Below are 15,823 nucleotides of genomic sequence, written 5' to 3'. Positions count from 1 at the left end.
GCAAGAAAGTGAAAGAGCTTTGCTGCTAGGTGAAAAGTTGGTGTTTGTATTAGAAACACAATTTCATGAATACATTTTTCACTAGTGCCAACTCCGGAAGGTGGGAAAAAGACCTTCTCTTATTCTTCCCCCCATTTCATTTCATCTGACATGTAGGAGTTTCTTTTAATGATAGATTTCACTGAGGGAAAGGCACCTGGGGCAACAATCAAGGGAGATTGCATTACACTGTGACAAAATCTTTAGAACCGCCTTTCTGTCTGGGCCGTCAAACAGACTGAAAAAGGTGTAAATCCTTTCCGTTTTTTTAAAGTAATTTTTAAGGAGACTTCTTACACAATGAGATACGCATTTAATATTTTAAAATCTCTGGCCTATTTCCAAATAGGATTATCACTTCCACATTAATATTTCTGGTCTTTTACATAAATTTAAGAAGTCAGGGCATTGGTACATGCCCACTAGACTGAAAGCTCCATGACACTAGGAACCATGTTTCTTTGCTTGTTTGTTTGTTTGTAATTCATCTTTGTATCCTCAGCAACTAGCCTACAGCCTGATACTTACTAAATGCCAACAGAACAAGATGGAAGCAAGCCCTTCAGCCAGCTGACTAGGATACATAACAAAGCTCTTTTCCCTTCTCCCTGGGGTGTCAGTACTTGGATGGACAGAGAAAACCTGAAGGACAAACCTGGTCAAAATGGAACCGATTAGACCCTGCCAAAATATGAGCAAATAGGGGAGGGGCAGGTAAAGGAGGGCTGAGGAATCTGGCCGGAATCTCCTATACATCGTTACTGAAGTGTGGAGGCTTCATACTTTGGACAATACATAGCAAAGAACATTGATAAAGCTCTCTAGCTTGTTCTCCCCTCCCCATTTTTTAATTGAAAGGGATGGATTACAGATGGCTGTAAATTTACTCTAGAATGTTTGAGAAAGGGTTGGGACAGGGCCCAGGCTGACAAAGTGACAAATGTCTGTGTCAGCAGGCCCCACATCTGCAAGAAATGGAGACAGGGACTTTGGCATACACCATGAATGACCAGAACAGGTGAACAAAGCAAAGAGGGGCCAGGTCTTGGGAACAAAAAGCTTAATGTGACTTCAGATAGACTCCCCTATTATTGAGTGAAACTCTGTAAACTTATGACAGAGGTCAGGAATGGCCTTTGGGTTTGGGGAGAGGGGAAGGGCAGATGTATGTCAAGTAGCTGAGAAAAGCTGTTGGGATATTTGGCTTGAGGGGGCTGAGATAAGGGGTGGACAGTGTGACATGGTGCTAAGAGGCCTTAGCTGGCTGACCTGAAATAATAAAGCAAGCCACCTTTATTATTATTATTATTTATTGTTATTATTATTTAATATGTATTATTCTTTTGAGGGGAAGTGAGAAAAGACAACTTGGTAACCACCACATACCTTCAATTTGCTGACATGTGTATAACATGTGTTCAAAGACTCCCCTTCTTGCAGTAAAGCTGTGGAGATTCTTATGTCTTCAATTACTGGCTGGAGTATGTGAGGATCCAAATGACTTATTATGTAAAAGAACATTATGGAGAGCTGAGTTCCTAAAGCTGGAGTTTCAAGAGAAATACCACTTTTGTTCCCTGGTGATGACAGAAGGAGCAAGACTTTGAGGTGCAGGCTAATATATACCAACTTTAACAGGCCTTAGGGAGTCAGCACCTTTACCTAAAGTAGTGCCTCAAATGGTAGGAGTTTATAATGCAGGGAGAAACTTGATAAAAATATGAATAGAGGGTTCTGAACCTCTTCTATCTGGATAATATGGACAGCTCCATGTTAAGGCTGTACGTGGTTTTCAAGAGATTCTCTATCATCTCTGGAGAGATTTGGAAACAGGAGGGCCAAATTATCCTTATTCAAGGTCTGTTCCTGGCATTAGGAATCCTTTTGAACTAAAGTCTCCAAATAGCAACTTTGTGCTAGTCAAGCCAGTTCTTTGAAATCTCAGCCTTCTGTCCTGGATTATTTCCCTCCCTGGAGCTGGCTGTAAATCTGTCACCCTCCTTCTAACAGATCCTATCCACTGTCTCTAGATTAACTTTCTCAAAACACTGTTTCATCATATTGCTTTATTTTCCCCTTCTGCAGTAAGTAAACTTTGATGGCTTCTTATGGAGCACTGGGTCTCAAGATGTTCTTGAACCAGCCCCATGAGCATTACCTGGAAAGTTGTGAGAAATGTAAATTTTGGGGTCCTGCCCCAGACCTACTGCACACCTGTAATCCCAGCACTTTGGGAGGCTGAGGCGGGCGGATCATGAGGTCATGAGATTGAGACCATCCTAGCTAATACAGTGAAACACTGTCTCCACTAAAAATACAAAAAAATTAGCCAGGCGTGGTGGCACATGCCTGTAGTCCCAGCTACTTGGGAGGCTGAGGCAGGAGAATCACTTCAACTAGGGAGGTGGAGGTTGCAGTGAGCCGAGATCGGGCCACTGCACTCCAGCCTGGGGGACAGAGTGAGACTCCATTTCAAAAAAAAAAAAGAAAAGAAATTCTGCTGGTATGGCCCAGTGATTTGTTTAACAAACCCAGCTGTGTACTAGAGTTTGAGAACCCCGGCCATAGAGCTCTTCAACTTGATATTCAAAGCACTCTCCTCTCTGCTGTCTTACAATACTTGCCTCTTGTATTGCCAATTGTATGGCACTTATTCATCCTGTCATATGTTATTGTTATTTTCTTTGTATAATCTGATGTCACCTTCAGAATTGTAAACTTCTTGAGGTATTGGTCTGTGTATTTTCTTAACTATAAAATCATAAAGCTAGAAAGGACCTGGAAAAGCAACCCCTGAATTTTGCAAACTTCTGAACAGTACCATGCATATAGTGGACATTCAATTAACATTTGTTGAATGAAATAACATGACCACAGGGGCCCCTGAGGTGAATTGAGACTGCCGAGACTTCAGTGTCATCATCTTAATTTAGATCTTTGGACACCCTCCAAGGGTTTCTGAATACCTGGGGAAAGCCTTGGACGCCATTGCCAGCTTTTCCCTCATGGTCTTTGCATGGGCTTTGGAATTTTCTTACTGAATGCAAGGCAGTGTGGTGGTTTGAGTTACAAATAGCAGAGCATTTGAATTGAGAAGAAAATAAAAACAAAAACAACATTGGTGTTTCTATCTTATTGCTGCTTTGAGACTCAACATGAAGTATGAATCCATCATCCACAAGAAATAATATCTTGCCTGGATATCTAAAGCATAAATAAAAATTAATTGCAGCACACAGCTGTTAATTATCAGGCTTTGGAGCATTCCAGAAGCAGTTGCTCATGAATACTTATTCAGCTAAATATCACTTGCTCATTAGGACATGCTGACATTGGCTATGAAGACACTTGCCAGTTGCTGATTCTTGTTGCTTCTGTATAGTCTAGGGGTCTAGCCTGCCAGTGGTCTGGCTGTTACATTTTAGGGGTAGGCTGTCACAACAGAAATGGGCATGTTTGGCTTATGAAACTACTCTGTCTTCATCTTATGAGTGTTCATACCAAAAGAGGAGATCCTTGACTTCCAAGGATGGCTATTTGGTGATTCTTCTCCAAAGTGAATTGGGCCATGGGTATGACAGACATTTTGTGTGTGAGTGTCACTTTGTGGCAGGTAGTAACACATAGTGGTGTGCTAAATACATTAATAACTTTTATATTGCATTTTTATTATTAGGGTTCAATGCTTTAGGGCCCTGTTAGAAGATGTTGCTCTCAGAAGAATGACAAAAACTTAAAAAATGTATTTACTGTTTTTTTTAGAGAGAGACATCTTTGTATTTCAGAGATGAGAAGAAATTCAGAAAGGCAATTCATTTTCATAGGTTAAATTTACACACTAATGAAAAGGAGAGAAAAATAGGAAAAGGGTTACTTTTTTTTTCATCTTCTGTGGACAGTGGACTGGGTAGCAAAAATAACCTATCTTGTTATAGGTCAAATTCATTAAAACAAACATACATGGATTTTCTTAATTATACGTGCGAGATTTGATTTAAATAAGAGTGCTGCTACTTGTTGCTTAGAAAGTTTCAGGGTAATTATATTGATTACAAAATTGGAACTATGGGCCTGGTTTTCCTGATCTTGTTATTGTCAAGTCCTTCCTAGTTTCCAGTCTCTGCAGACCTCTCTCCTCACCATGACTTCAGCCTGTTCACTCAGCCTTCTAAGCTCCCTGTGGCCAGGCTTTACCTGGGAGAGGAGGCATTTAAGGAGTTCCAATCCAACACTTTTCTTCCTTAGCATCAAGTTAGTTTGGCTTCTGGTCTGCCTTTGGCTTTTGCTGTAATTTCTAGAGTCATGTATGTCTCTCGTTCCTTGGATTCAGTATCTACCTTATGCTGCAGTTCTCATACCCGCATTCTTCTCCCATTACCCAGAATTGAGTTCCTGTTTTAAAAGTTTGCCAGATCTGCCCAGGTCCTCTAAGAACACCTAAGACCCAACCTTACGTTTGCCATTCTTTCTCCCTCTTAGCCACCGGGGTCCAGCTCCTGTTCCACAGTCTGACCGTGGCTCTACTATGGTAGATAAGGCTTTCTGATGCTGCCTGCCTGAATTTGGGACACGTTTAGCTGCTTCTTGGCACCAAGCCGTGCTTTCGTATTGAGTGAACTTCTGCTCTTTCATGTTTGCCTCCTGATACCAATTTCCTGGCTGCATTATCAATCCTTGTGTTCTGCCATATTCTTCAGATACTTTGTTCTGCTTGCCAGACTGGACATTCTCCCAGCACCTGCAACTGAGCCATCCTCTCTGATGGGTAGGTCTAGTTTCAGGTCCCAGTTTCTTCCCTTGTGACCTGACCAGGCAGGTGTCTGGTTTACCAAATTCAACAAATGTAAAGCATGTCCTTCTAAATGTTTGTTTTAAATACAATCATTTAATCATTTTTGTTTCAATTAGGTTTACATTTAAAGAATTACTCCCATACTTTTTATTACTCTATGTGGATTGTGGAAATTGTTGCCTTTCCCTATTTGCAGTTCTTTTAAGTAATAAGATGCAAATGAACCTCACTTTCAATTGAAATTCTGTGAAAAGTTCTTAGGGTAACTTTACATTTAAGGGTGCTTTAATTAGACTGAATTGTGCCTATTTATTGCCTGATGTCCAAGGCAGAAACCCCAGGTCTAATTATTGTGCTTATGTACTGCTCTCAATTATATTATAGATATGAGGAGTTGAAGAGCAAGAAAAGAAAAAGCAAAGCAAATATATTTGTGCATGAGAGTGTGTGTGTGTGTGTGTGTGTGTCTATTGTGTTGAGACTGAGGGGAAGGTAAGGGCAGGGGAAAGCAACTCTGTTCACTTGACAAATGTAAAAGGGATCCCTGTTAATATAACCCTATCACTGATGTGAGCACTTATTATGGTGTATCAGGCAGTGTGCTAATAAGAACTGGGGTTACTTCATTTAAGTCCAATTAAATAGTTACTAATTTTATTCCTACTTCACATGAGGGAAAGCTGAGGTTTGGAGAGGTTAATTTACCTGAGTTCACACAGAAAATAATTGCTGAATCAGGGATTTGGATCCCTTTGGTGTGACTCTAAATTTGAGTCCTCCAGATTATACTGCTTTCCTCTTCTTTAGTGTGATGTTTCCAGATTATTCTTGTACAACCTGAGAAGTGATCGGGAATATGGAGGAAAATAAGTGACATTAACTAGTTATAGTAACATTTACTAGTTATAATTTTCTAAGGGTTTTTGCATACAGTATCTGCTTTATTTTCAGAAAATAATAAGGTAAATGATATTGTCTTCATTTAGGAGGTCAAAACAGAGACTCAGAAACATTAAATAACTCCATATTGTTGTGAATAGCTGTAGTTTATTCATTTGACTCTTGTTTACTATTCCCCTGTGAAAGTCTACTACAGTATCCTGACAATGGACATCTGATTTTTTCCAGGTTTTTGCTATTGTAATAGTACCACTATGAACATTTATATGAATACTTCAGTGCATATTTTGCAAAATTTTTTCTCAGCTATATACCTTAGAGTATGTGTGTTAAAAATGCCAATTTAAAGTAATAAATTAAAAAAGAGGGCCATGCATGGACCAATGGCCAGAGCGTGTCATAAACCAGTGATTTCGATTAAACAAATTCTGTGAACTAAGGTAAAAAATAAAAATCTGTAAACCTGAGACTTCACTTTTCTCCCCCAAAAGGAATCACCTGACTTGGTGACTTATCTGGGGCAACAGAATGGTAGAACTGGTTCTAACCCCCAGTTCTGTAATTACAGACAATTCTTAGGCCTGTCCCACGTTAACACATGAACATTATTCTCATTATTCTACTTGGGTGGCCTGAGAACTACAAACTTCACAGGTTCAGAGGAGAGATTACACACCACTGAGTTGCTAGTCTGTTTTTGAGAAGAGATTTGGTTTTGAGAAATTACTCCAGAGTGTTTATATTGCGTCACCCATGGGCCTGTGTGCTGTTAAGCTTGAAATGAAAAGAATGACTCTGTGGTTTAGTTTTATGAGGGAACCAAAGCCATAGAGTTATGATCTAGTGCATATAACATTGAAGGATCACAATTTAAAGTTCAATAATCCTTGCCATTTGTCTTCACAAGAGGATCTCAAAGAGTTTTATGATAAATTATAGACTAAGAATTTGGGAGAGTTATGCGCAATTTTTGGTTAAAAAAGGAAGTGCTAAAGTTTTCTGGAATGCTTCAAGGCTGTCATTGGAAAAGGCATGAAGAGAGCCTAGGATCATTGACTCCTTGGCTAGGAACCCTGGCAGGATTAAATGCAACCAAACAATTCAGTGATTCTGAATGGCTTCAGCTTTCTTTGAGTGGCAATTTGGCTCTTCTGGGGGCCCTACTAATTGAAGGAAAGCATAGAGGAGCCAGAGTAAATTGGTTCTTCAGAACCTTTAAGAAATATTGTGGGGGTCATATTAATACAGCTTTTGTAATATATTCTCTTTCTAATTAGTTTTTTTCTCTCTTTAATGGGAATTTTAAGGACTGCAGTGGCATGAGCCAACAGAGATTTTTAAACAGCACAAATATAAATGGTTATTCTAAATTATATTTGGAAGAAACTCTACTTGAGATATTTAAGTTAGTAAGTAAAGGCATCAAATTAATATAGGCTATTTTAAGAATAAATATGGAATGCTATAAAACTTTGGTGATCTGTATACTTTCTGGTGGCTGGCCAATAGGATTTTTAATTGAATTACTACAGAAAATTCAGCACAAAATATTATCAGATTTAACCACCCACTCAATATGTTATTTGTTACTGTTTTATTAGGCTAAATCAAAGGTTATAGCATCTCATCTTCTGCATTGATTTTCAGCCCAGAGGGGTAAAGTTTTAAAATGAGATCATGAAATTTTAGTAAAGAGCAGGTACTTAACAAAAGGATGATACTCAATTATTTTATTTAGAAAAGTAAAACTATTTTGTGACTGCTTTATACGTGCATTCCTAGCCTTTAAATAGTTAGACAACTTCATTGACATTCACATTTTCGAGCTTTGTAACTAGTCTGAGGTTGAACCTGGGAGGGGAGGTGTTGGGTGCTGAGGTCCTCATGGAGAAAAGACCTGTTGGCAAATCCAATGTCAAAAGTACCCACATTTCAGGCATATTGCCTTTGGCTATATTCTCTGAAAAGCCCCAAGATGGTGGACAGCATGGCTGGAGTTTACAATTCCCCAGATAATCATTTCAGAATCTATGCATCTCACATTTGGTCATTGTAAGTGGTTAGAAATTCCTGTTTTTTTAATTATTTTGTGTCAGTGTGCCTCATCTTGCAGCTGTTCTCAGAGTGCAGTCTCCAGACCAGTAGCATTACCCAGGAACTTGTTAGAAATTCAAATTCTCAGATTTTTGTTGGCTGCCTACATGTCTTCTTTTGAGAAGTGTCTGTTCATATCCTTCACCCACTTTTTGATGGGGTTGTTTGTTTTTTCTTGTAAATTTGTTTAAGTTCCTTGTAGATTCTAGATATTAGACCTTTATCAGATGGGTAGATTGCAAAAATTTTCTCCCATTCTGTAGGTTGCCATTTCACTCTGATGATAGTTTCTTTTGCTGTGCAGAAGCTCTTTAGTTTAATTAGATCTCATTTGTCATTGTTGGTTATTGTTGCAATTGCTTTTGGTGTTTTAGTCATGAAGTCTTTGGCCATGCCTATGTCCTGAATGGTATTGCCTAGGTTTTCTTCCAGGGTTTCTATGGTTTTGGGTTTTACATTTAAGTCTTCAATCCATCTTGAGTTAATTTTTGTATAAGGAGTAAGGAAGGGGTCCAGTTTCTGTTTTCTGCATATGGCTCATCATCACTGGTCATTAGAGAAATGCAAATCAAAACCACAATGAGATACCATCTCACGCCAGTCAGCATGATGATTATTAAAAGTCAGGAAACAATAGATGATGGCAAGGCTGTGGAGAAATAGAAACACCTTACACTGTTGGTGGGAGTGTAAATTAGTTCAACCATTGTGGAAGACAGTGTGGCAATTCCTCAAGGATCTAGAAGCAGAAATACCATTTGACCCAGCAATCCCATTACTAGGTATATACCCAAAGGATTATAAATCATTCTACTATAAAGACACACGTACACATATGTTTATTGCAGCACTATTTACAATAACAAAGACTTTGAACCATCCCAAATGCCCATCAGTGATAGACTGGATAAAGAAAATGTGGCATATATAAACCATGGAATACTATGCAGCCATAGAAAAGAATGCGATCATGTCCTTTGCAGGGACATGGATGAAGCTGGAAGTCATCATTCTCAGCAAACTAACACAAGAACAGAAAACCAAACACCACATGTTCTCACTCATAAGTGGGAGTTGAACAGTGAAAACACATGGACACAGGGAGGGGAACATCACACACTGGGGCCTGTTGGAGGTTGGAGGACAAGGTGTGGGAGAGCATTAGGGCAAATACCTAATGCATGTGGGGCTTAAAACCTAGATGATGGGTCTATAGGTGCAGCAAATCACCATGGCACATGTATACTTATATAACAAACTTGCACGTTCTACACATGTATCCCAGAACTTAAAGTAAAAGAAAAAAACAAAACAAACAAACAAAAAGAAATGCAAATTCTCTTGGATCAAGACCTACAGAATCAGAAACACTAGGGATGGAGCCCAATGATGTATTTTAAAAGCCCTCCATGTGACCCTGATGTCTGCTACGTTACAAAACAACTATTTAAATTATGTTGATGAGTGTAAGTTTTTTGATAACCATCTGGAAGAGCTCCTATTCTAGTGTCTGATTCATGGTAGACTCTCAGTGTTACCCTGAAAATGGAAGATGCACTTAATTTGTAATGCAACAGTCTGTGATGTTTACTATTATATTTTAGTCTCTCTCTCTCTCTCTCGCTCTCTCTCTCTTTTAACTGTCTACTCAGGAATGAATAGTTGCCCTCACAGATTATTCATTTACTTTTCCTTTGAGACTAGCTCTTCAGCTTTTCATTTAATATGAAAAAGGTCATCTTCAAAGAAAATTGTTGTTTGATGCTTCAGTTATTTAATTCTCTAGCGAGTCACTGAGAAACAAAGTTGGTTCATGCCAATCATTTCTGTCCCATTAAAGAAGGAAAGTCACTTCACTGTCAATAATGATTAGTGAATTTTTTCTCTAGTCTCTACTTCAGGACCATTTAAAACTTTACTGGCCAAAAATTTGTTGTTTAAGACTTCTAAGTTGGCTTTGAGTCTGCTTAGGCAGCAAATTCATCTAAGGGCTGTGAACCTCTCAGCTTTGCCTAGGGTAATAGGTGAAAATGGGGAAAAAATTATTCACAAAGAAAGTTGAAGTGAAACAGGTTTGGGGAGACAAATGGACTCAGATTGTGATGTGAATTCATATGTTTTATACACCCAATTATTTCTAATGTGTGAAATCCAGGGAAATTATGTGTTCCAGACTCAGTGAGATTCATGTGGTACAAACCTCTTTTGCATCTTGTTATGTAAAAGATCCATGTGGTTTGAATAGCATCCTTGCATGTCAGCATATCTAGTCCTAGGGGAAGAGGTTCCTCAGGATAGGGACACCAAACAGAAGATGCTGGGTGTGTGTTCTCTGGGGATGAGATAGCTGATGCTGGGTTAAAAACTGAAAACGCAGCGATCATTGAGATTTCAGGGAGGCTCCACATGGACCAGCATAGGGAGGTAGGGATGACCACGGCATGCTGAGGGTCTACCAGGAATATAGAGAAATCTGGTAAGGCAGGAAGGAAGTGGACCTGCAGGGGAGCCAGGGGTCTGAATGACCAAAGGACCTCCTTAGGTAGCATTCCTTATTCGTATGATTCTAATAAGAATGTGGGTGGAAGAATGCTTCTAGAATAGAATTGGACTGAGTGGTGTTAACCACTACCTGAGCAGCTCTTTTCTGAGTACCTAGCCAGACCTGTTCAGCTTTGTCCTCCTCAGAAAGAGTCCCAGATAAAGGGGAGAATTGGCCCCTAGAGCCCAGGTTCTGGGAGGCAGTCTATAAAAACTTTCATTTTGAAATCCACAGACATTGACTGAATGCCCTCCTGGTGCCAAGAACCATGGAGATGCTAGGGATAAAGTAATTAGAGAGTTCCTGCTCTCAGGGAACTCCAGGCCTTATGAAGGTGATAGATAGTTAAACAGCTTATTATAATTCAGTCGAATGGTATTTTTAGGGACAGAATGTTATGCAAGAATATAAATCAATTTTTTTCTGCCTGAGGAAGTCAGCTAATTTTCTTAGAAATTGTAATATAGGTAGGCCAGGTAGTGAAGAGGGGCAGGGGCGTGGCAGGTAAAAGGATGAATGTTTAAAGAAGTATGGTGCTCTCAGGAAATGGCAAGCAGTCTGTTTCTGCAGCAGCATAAGATACCTGAGGGTGAGTGTTGGAGTTGAAGTTGGACAGATGGCATGGAATCAGATCATCAAGGACCTGTAGGGAGCAGAGCTTTAGTCAGAGGAGTCACATGATCAGATTTCTTTTAGAAAGATACATTCTAGCTCTTTTATGGAGGGTGGATTCCAGATAACAGAGGCCAGACTCAGAGTAGAACCTTGTAAAAGTACACTTGAAGCATGATGCGGGCCTAACTCAGGGCCATTTCTAAGGTGATGGAGAAGCAAGGTTGACTTTTTGAGGCTTGAATTTGTCATGTTTACTCCTTTTTTAGTCCTATCTCCACCTGTTTGGGGGCTTCTGTGGTTGATGCTCTTATAGTTGCTGCCTCTATAGTTGCTCTTGATAGAGGGAACAGATAGAAGGTGGGCCAGCATTCTGTCATATTACATGGGGCTTTTTCCCTCTCAGAGATTTTACCAAACTTTCCCAGCAGTATTAAACGAAACCCAATTACTAATATAAAGAATTTCATGTTAATATATTAGTAAATAAATTCTTTTGATACCATCTTTTGTGACAGGTAATTGTAACTTAAGTGGCCTACATCAAATGTATTAATTCATTCATGAAACTTTCATTGACATTTGCAATGTGAAGGCACTGTTAGCTTCGCCGAAGGGTAACAAAAAAGCATTGAATATCCTCTGGCAGAAATTGCCAGTCCTGCTTTATTCTCTATAGCCACGAGCCAAGGAACTTTCTCAAAGCATTTGTTTTATTCATTCTTTCACTAATCCTTCAATTTATAAGTCAACAAATATTTGTTCAGCATCTACTATGTGAAGGCAAAATAATGACATGAGGTGAGGAACACGTTAGAGGTGGAGTAAAAATAGAACAGAAAGTTCAAGATGGACTTCAAAGTTCTCAGAAATTCCCAAATTTAAAAATACTCTCAAGACTTTGGGGAACTTAATCTTTAATACTCTTACTACTTTTGTTATTAAAGAGCATCTTGGTTTAGGAAGTAAAGTTTTAGCTTCTTCGATAACCTAGGAATCATATCTCAGTTTCCATGTTTCTCTGATAGTTACTTGAAACTTTGATCCCTGGACTCTGCAATGTGGAACCATATTCACAGGTCACAGTAATTTCGAAAGATGAGCAAATAAAGTATTTTCCATTATCTATCTGTAGGCTTTTCTATTGCTTAAAAAGAGACTAAATAGCATGGTTTTCTAGGCAAGTGTGATAGAAAATGTGGAGCCTAACTCCCCTCCCTCACCCTTTTGAAGGCCAATCTATGAATTTGTTTGAAAATTGTCCAGTTTCAGAATTTAGCTAACTAGTTGTGTAAATGACTAAGGGTCATCAGAGAGCACAGAAGTATTATTTGCCCAGGCATATTTTGACCTCTTCTTTGACAGCCCTTCCTTTCACTGAAAAAAATTCTTTCTCATTCTAGTCTTCTGCTCTTCTGTAGAAAGAGAACTTGCTGGGAGTTAGGTGACTTGACTTCTAATCTCAGTTTTGTGGCTAACTAGTTGTAGGACTTTAAGCCAGAGGTTGTCAAACTATAGCCTGCAGGCCAAATCATGACCACCATCTGTTTGGGAAAATAAAGTTTTATTGGAGCGTAGCTATGACTGTTTGTTTACTCATTGTTTACGAATGCTTTCTTGCTACAATACTGAGATGAATACTTCTGATAATACCATATGGCCCACAGAGCCTCCAGTATTTACTGCCTGGCCCTTTACAGAAAAAGTTTGCCAACCTCATCTTTAGGCAAGTTGCTGTCTTACTTGAGCCTCATCTTCCCCATTTGTAAAATTTGGGAGTTGGACTAGGTTGTTCCCAGGGCTCATGTCCTCTTTACATTGTTACTCTAGAACTCTTCTTACAGAGCAGTCTCATCTCACATCAGTCCTTTTATACTGGGACATAAACCTATTAATATTTATATTCATTCAATTTACTAAGCTCCTAATACTGGCAAACCAGAGTGGAACACTAAGTCTAAGAGCATCCCTGCCTTTGAGAAACTTATAATCTGGTTAGAAGATATACATACAAGGTTTCAAACTTAAATTAAAATAGAATGTAACAAAGGATAACATACCAAATTAAGTGATAATGATTAAAAGATTTCAGAGGAGAAATATCATTATGGACTGACATCATTAGGGAAATATCTGTAGGGGAAAGTGAGATTTTATTTTTTTAACAGTCATCTTCATAGCCCTGTAAAATACTGGATTCAGTGTCCCTCTAAAGCCGTAGTTTTCAAATTTTAGGATGCATAAAAATCAACTGAATTAGTAGGAAAAAAATGCAAATTCCTTATATCCAGCTTTCAAGATTCTAAGTAGGTCTGGGGTACAGCTTATAAATGAGTATTTTCACAAACACCCTGGATAATTCTGATACACATTCTGGTAAGTTGTTAAATATAATTACTACCTAGGAATTTATGATGTTTGGTAGAGTTTTTGTGAACTGTGGTTATGTGTGACTAGAAGGAACTCCATTGTCCATGGAGCAAGTACTTCAATGACTCTCTCTCTCTTTTTAGGAAATATGAAATCTCTTAGGCCAAGAAGAACAACCTGAGGACTCTCTTTCTGGAGGTAATTGAACTCCTTTAGTAAATCCAGAGGAGAAATCTGAGATCAGTACATCTTTTGTATCTATGATAGCTAAGGATACATCACTTGAAAGATTCACTGTACTAACTATTTTCTTCAGCATTTGACTCTTGGCCCTTGTGTTGTGAGCTCCTTGTTCCTGCAAAGCTGGCTGGGGTCACCATAGTGGGTCAAAAAAAAAAAAAAATTCATCAATGAAAGAGATAGGGAATCTCCAATCTCTATCCCAAGACATGTTCTCGATGACTTGAGCACATCAGCAGATGCTCAGGATACAGAAGAGAGATTTCATCTATGGGAAAAAGACCCTCTGAAAAGAAGTGTGAAATCATCAAAAGAGCCATTGGAGGGGACACCAGAGTCATGTGGCTGAGGTTTCACATGATCCCGCCATGCTTCCAGTCCAGAGGAGAAAGCTAGACCCACTCCTCAAAAAGTATAGGCATCATATGAAGGCCACAAGGACAAAAAGAAGGAGGAAGGAGAAAATGGAGGCCTAGTGCTCCCCTGTTCCTCCAACACCTTCAACACCACCACAAAGTGAAGAAGATGAGGCTGTAGACAAAAAGCCAACTCTACTCAGTGCCCAGGAACATACTCCTGACCTTCTCCATGAGGTAGGGGTGGCAAAATCCTGGGATTGTCACTCTTCTGTAAGAAAAATAGTGACAGCTCTTCACCTGGAGTAGGAAGAATTGGGGGTATGGAGCTTGAGAAACAAACTGGGGTCATTGGTCCCAGATAGAACATAAAAGATTTGGCGGCCGCACACGGTGGCTCGTGCCTGTAATACCAGCACTTTGGGAGGCCAAGGTGGGCGGATCACGAGGTCAGGAGATCGAGACCATCTTGGCTAACATGGTGAAACCCCGTCTCTACTAAAAATTAAAAAAAATTAGCCGGACGTGGTGGCAGGCGCCTGTAGTCCCACCTATTCGGGAGGCTGAGGCAGGAGAATGGCGTGAACCCGGGAGGTGGAGCTTGCAGTGAACCGAGACCGCGCCACCGCACTCCAGCCAGGGCGACAGAGCTAGACTCCGTCTCAAAAAAAAAAAAAAAAAAAAAAGGCTTGGCTCAGAGAGTCATGTCCTTTTTTCTTTATGCACATGGTTATTGTCTTTGAGGGCTTTTAATTTCTTTCTTTTACTTACAGGACAGATTACAGTGTCTGCAGGAAGAGGGTTCCGGTGTGATGCATCAGGAATGTCAGATCCAGTCCTGTGAGCTCTCGGTGGCTCAGAAGCCCAGGCCCTCTTCTCCTGCAGTGACATCCTTGGCATCACCACCACTCTGCTTTGGCAGTTTCCTAAGCTGTGTCTGCCAGACCTTCTCAAGGTCTAGGAAGCAGAAGCCTCCCAGAAGAAAGGGTAACAACCAGGCTGAGGCAGGAGGTGATGCTGAGGTCCTGAGACCTGGCCCGGCAAAACCAGAGTTGAGCCTCAGCAAAACGTGTAGCCACTTGAAATTGATATAGCTTTCCTTTGTGTTTAGTTTTATAGTTCTCTCTGTATGTCATTGTTCCTCTTAGTTGAGTTTTTGCCTGTCAAAGAGATAGAGAGCTGCTTTTATGCTGAGATCCTCAAGCCAAAACCCACAGTAAACGCAAAGTAAAACTTTGAGGCTTTGAACTTTTACTCAGTGGTGGAATTACTTCCTACTTCCTTCCCATTAGGTTGAAGGTGGGATTCTCTCTGGAATAAGTTGTTCCCAAAATTCATGTGTATTTCACTCAGGATTGAAGTGATACAATTTCATCATTTTCGGTAGTGTTTCCTGATATCGACGACCAAATGGAGACCTTTCATGTCCAACTCCTTTCATTTTCTTTTACCTTTGACTACAGATTCATTTTGTATTCTTCATCTTCAATATTTTGTTGAAATTCTGCCACTCTGCCACTTTCTTTTTTCTTTCTTTTTTTTTTTTTTTTTAAGAAGGAGTCTTGCTCTGTCACCAGGCTGGAGTGCAGTGGCACGATCTTGGCTCGCTGCAACCTCTGCCTCCCGGGTTCAAGCAATTCTCCTGCCTCAGCCTCCGGAGTAGCTGGGATTATAGGCAAGCACCACCATGCCCAGCTAATTTTTGTACTTTTAGTAGAGACGGGGTTTCACCATGTTGGCCAGAATGGTCTCAATCTCCTGACCTCGTGATGCCCCACCTCAGCCTCCCAAAGTGCTGGGATTATAGGCGTGAGCCACCGCGCCCGGCCAATTCTGCCACTTTCTAACTTGAATAAGCCTCAGGATGTCCTGGCTGCT

At 40.0% G+C, this 15,823-nt stretch overlaps 1 pseudogene; it reads left to right on the top strand.

Annotated features, from left to right (window-relative positions):
* LOC101139767 (uncharacterized) overlaps window positions 1–15,199 on the top strand; it is a 175,049-nt pseudogene extending 159,850 nt beyond the window's left edge.
* The last annotated feature ends 624 nt before the right edge of the window (window positions 15,200–15,823 follow it).

This window comes from Gorilla gorilla, chromosome 2, assembly GCF_029281585.2.
Source record: "Gorilla gorilla gorilla isolate KB3781 chromosome 2, NHGRI_mGorGor1-v2.1_pri, whole genome shotgun sequence".
In the NCBI taxonomy this organism is placed as follows: Eukaryota; Metazoa; Chordata; class Mammalia; order Primates; family Hominidae; genus Gorilla; species Gorilla gorilla.
This window is presented reverse-complemented; position numbering and strand designations above follow the sequence as displayed.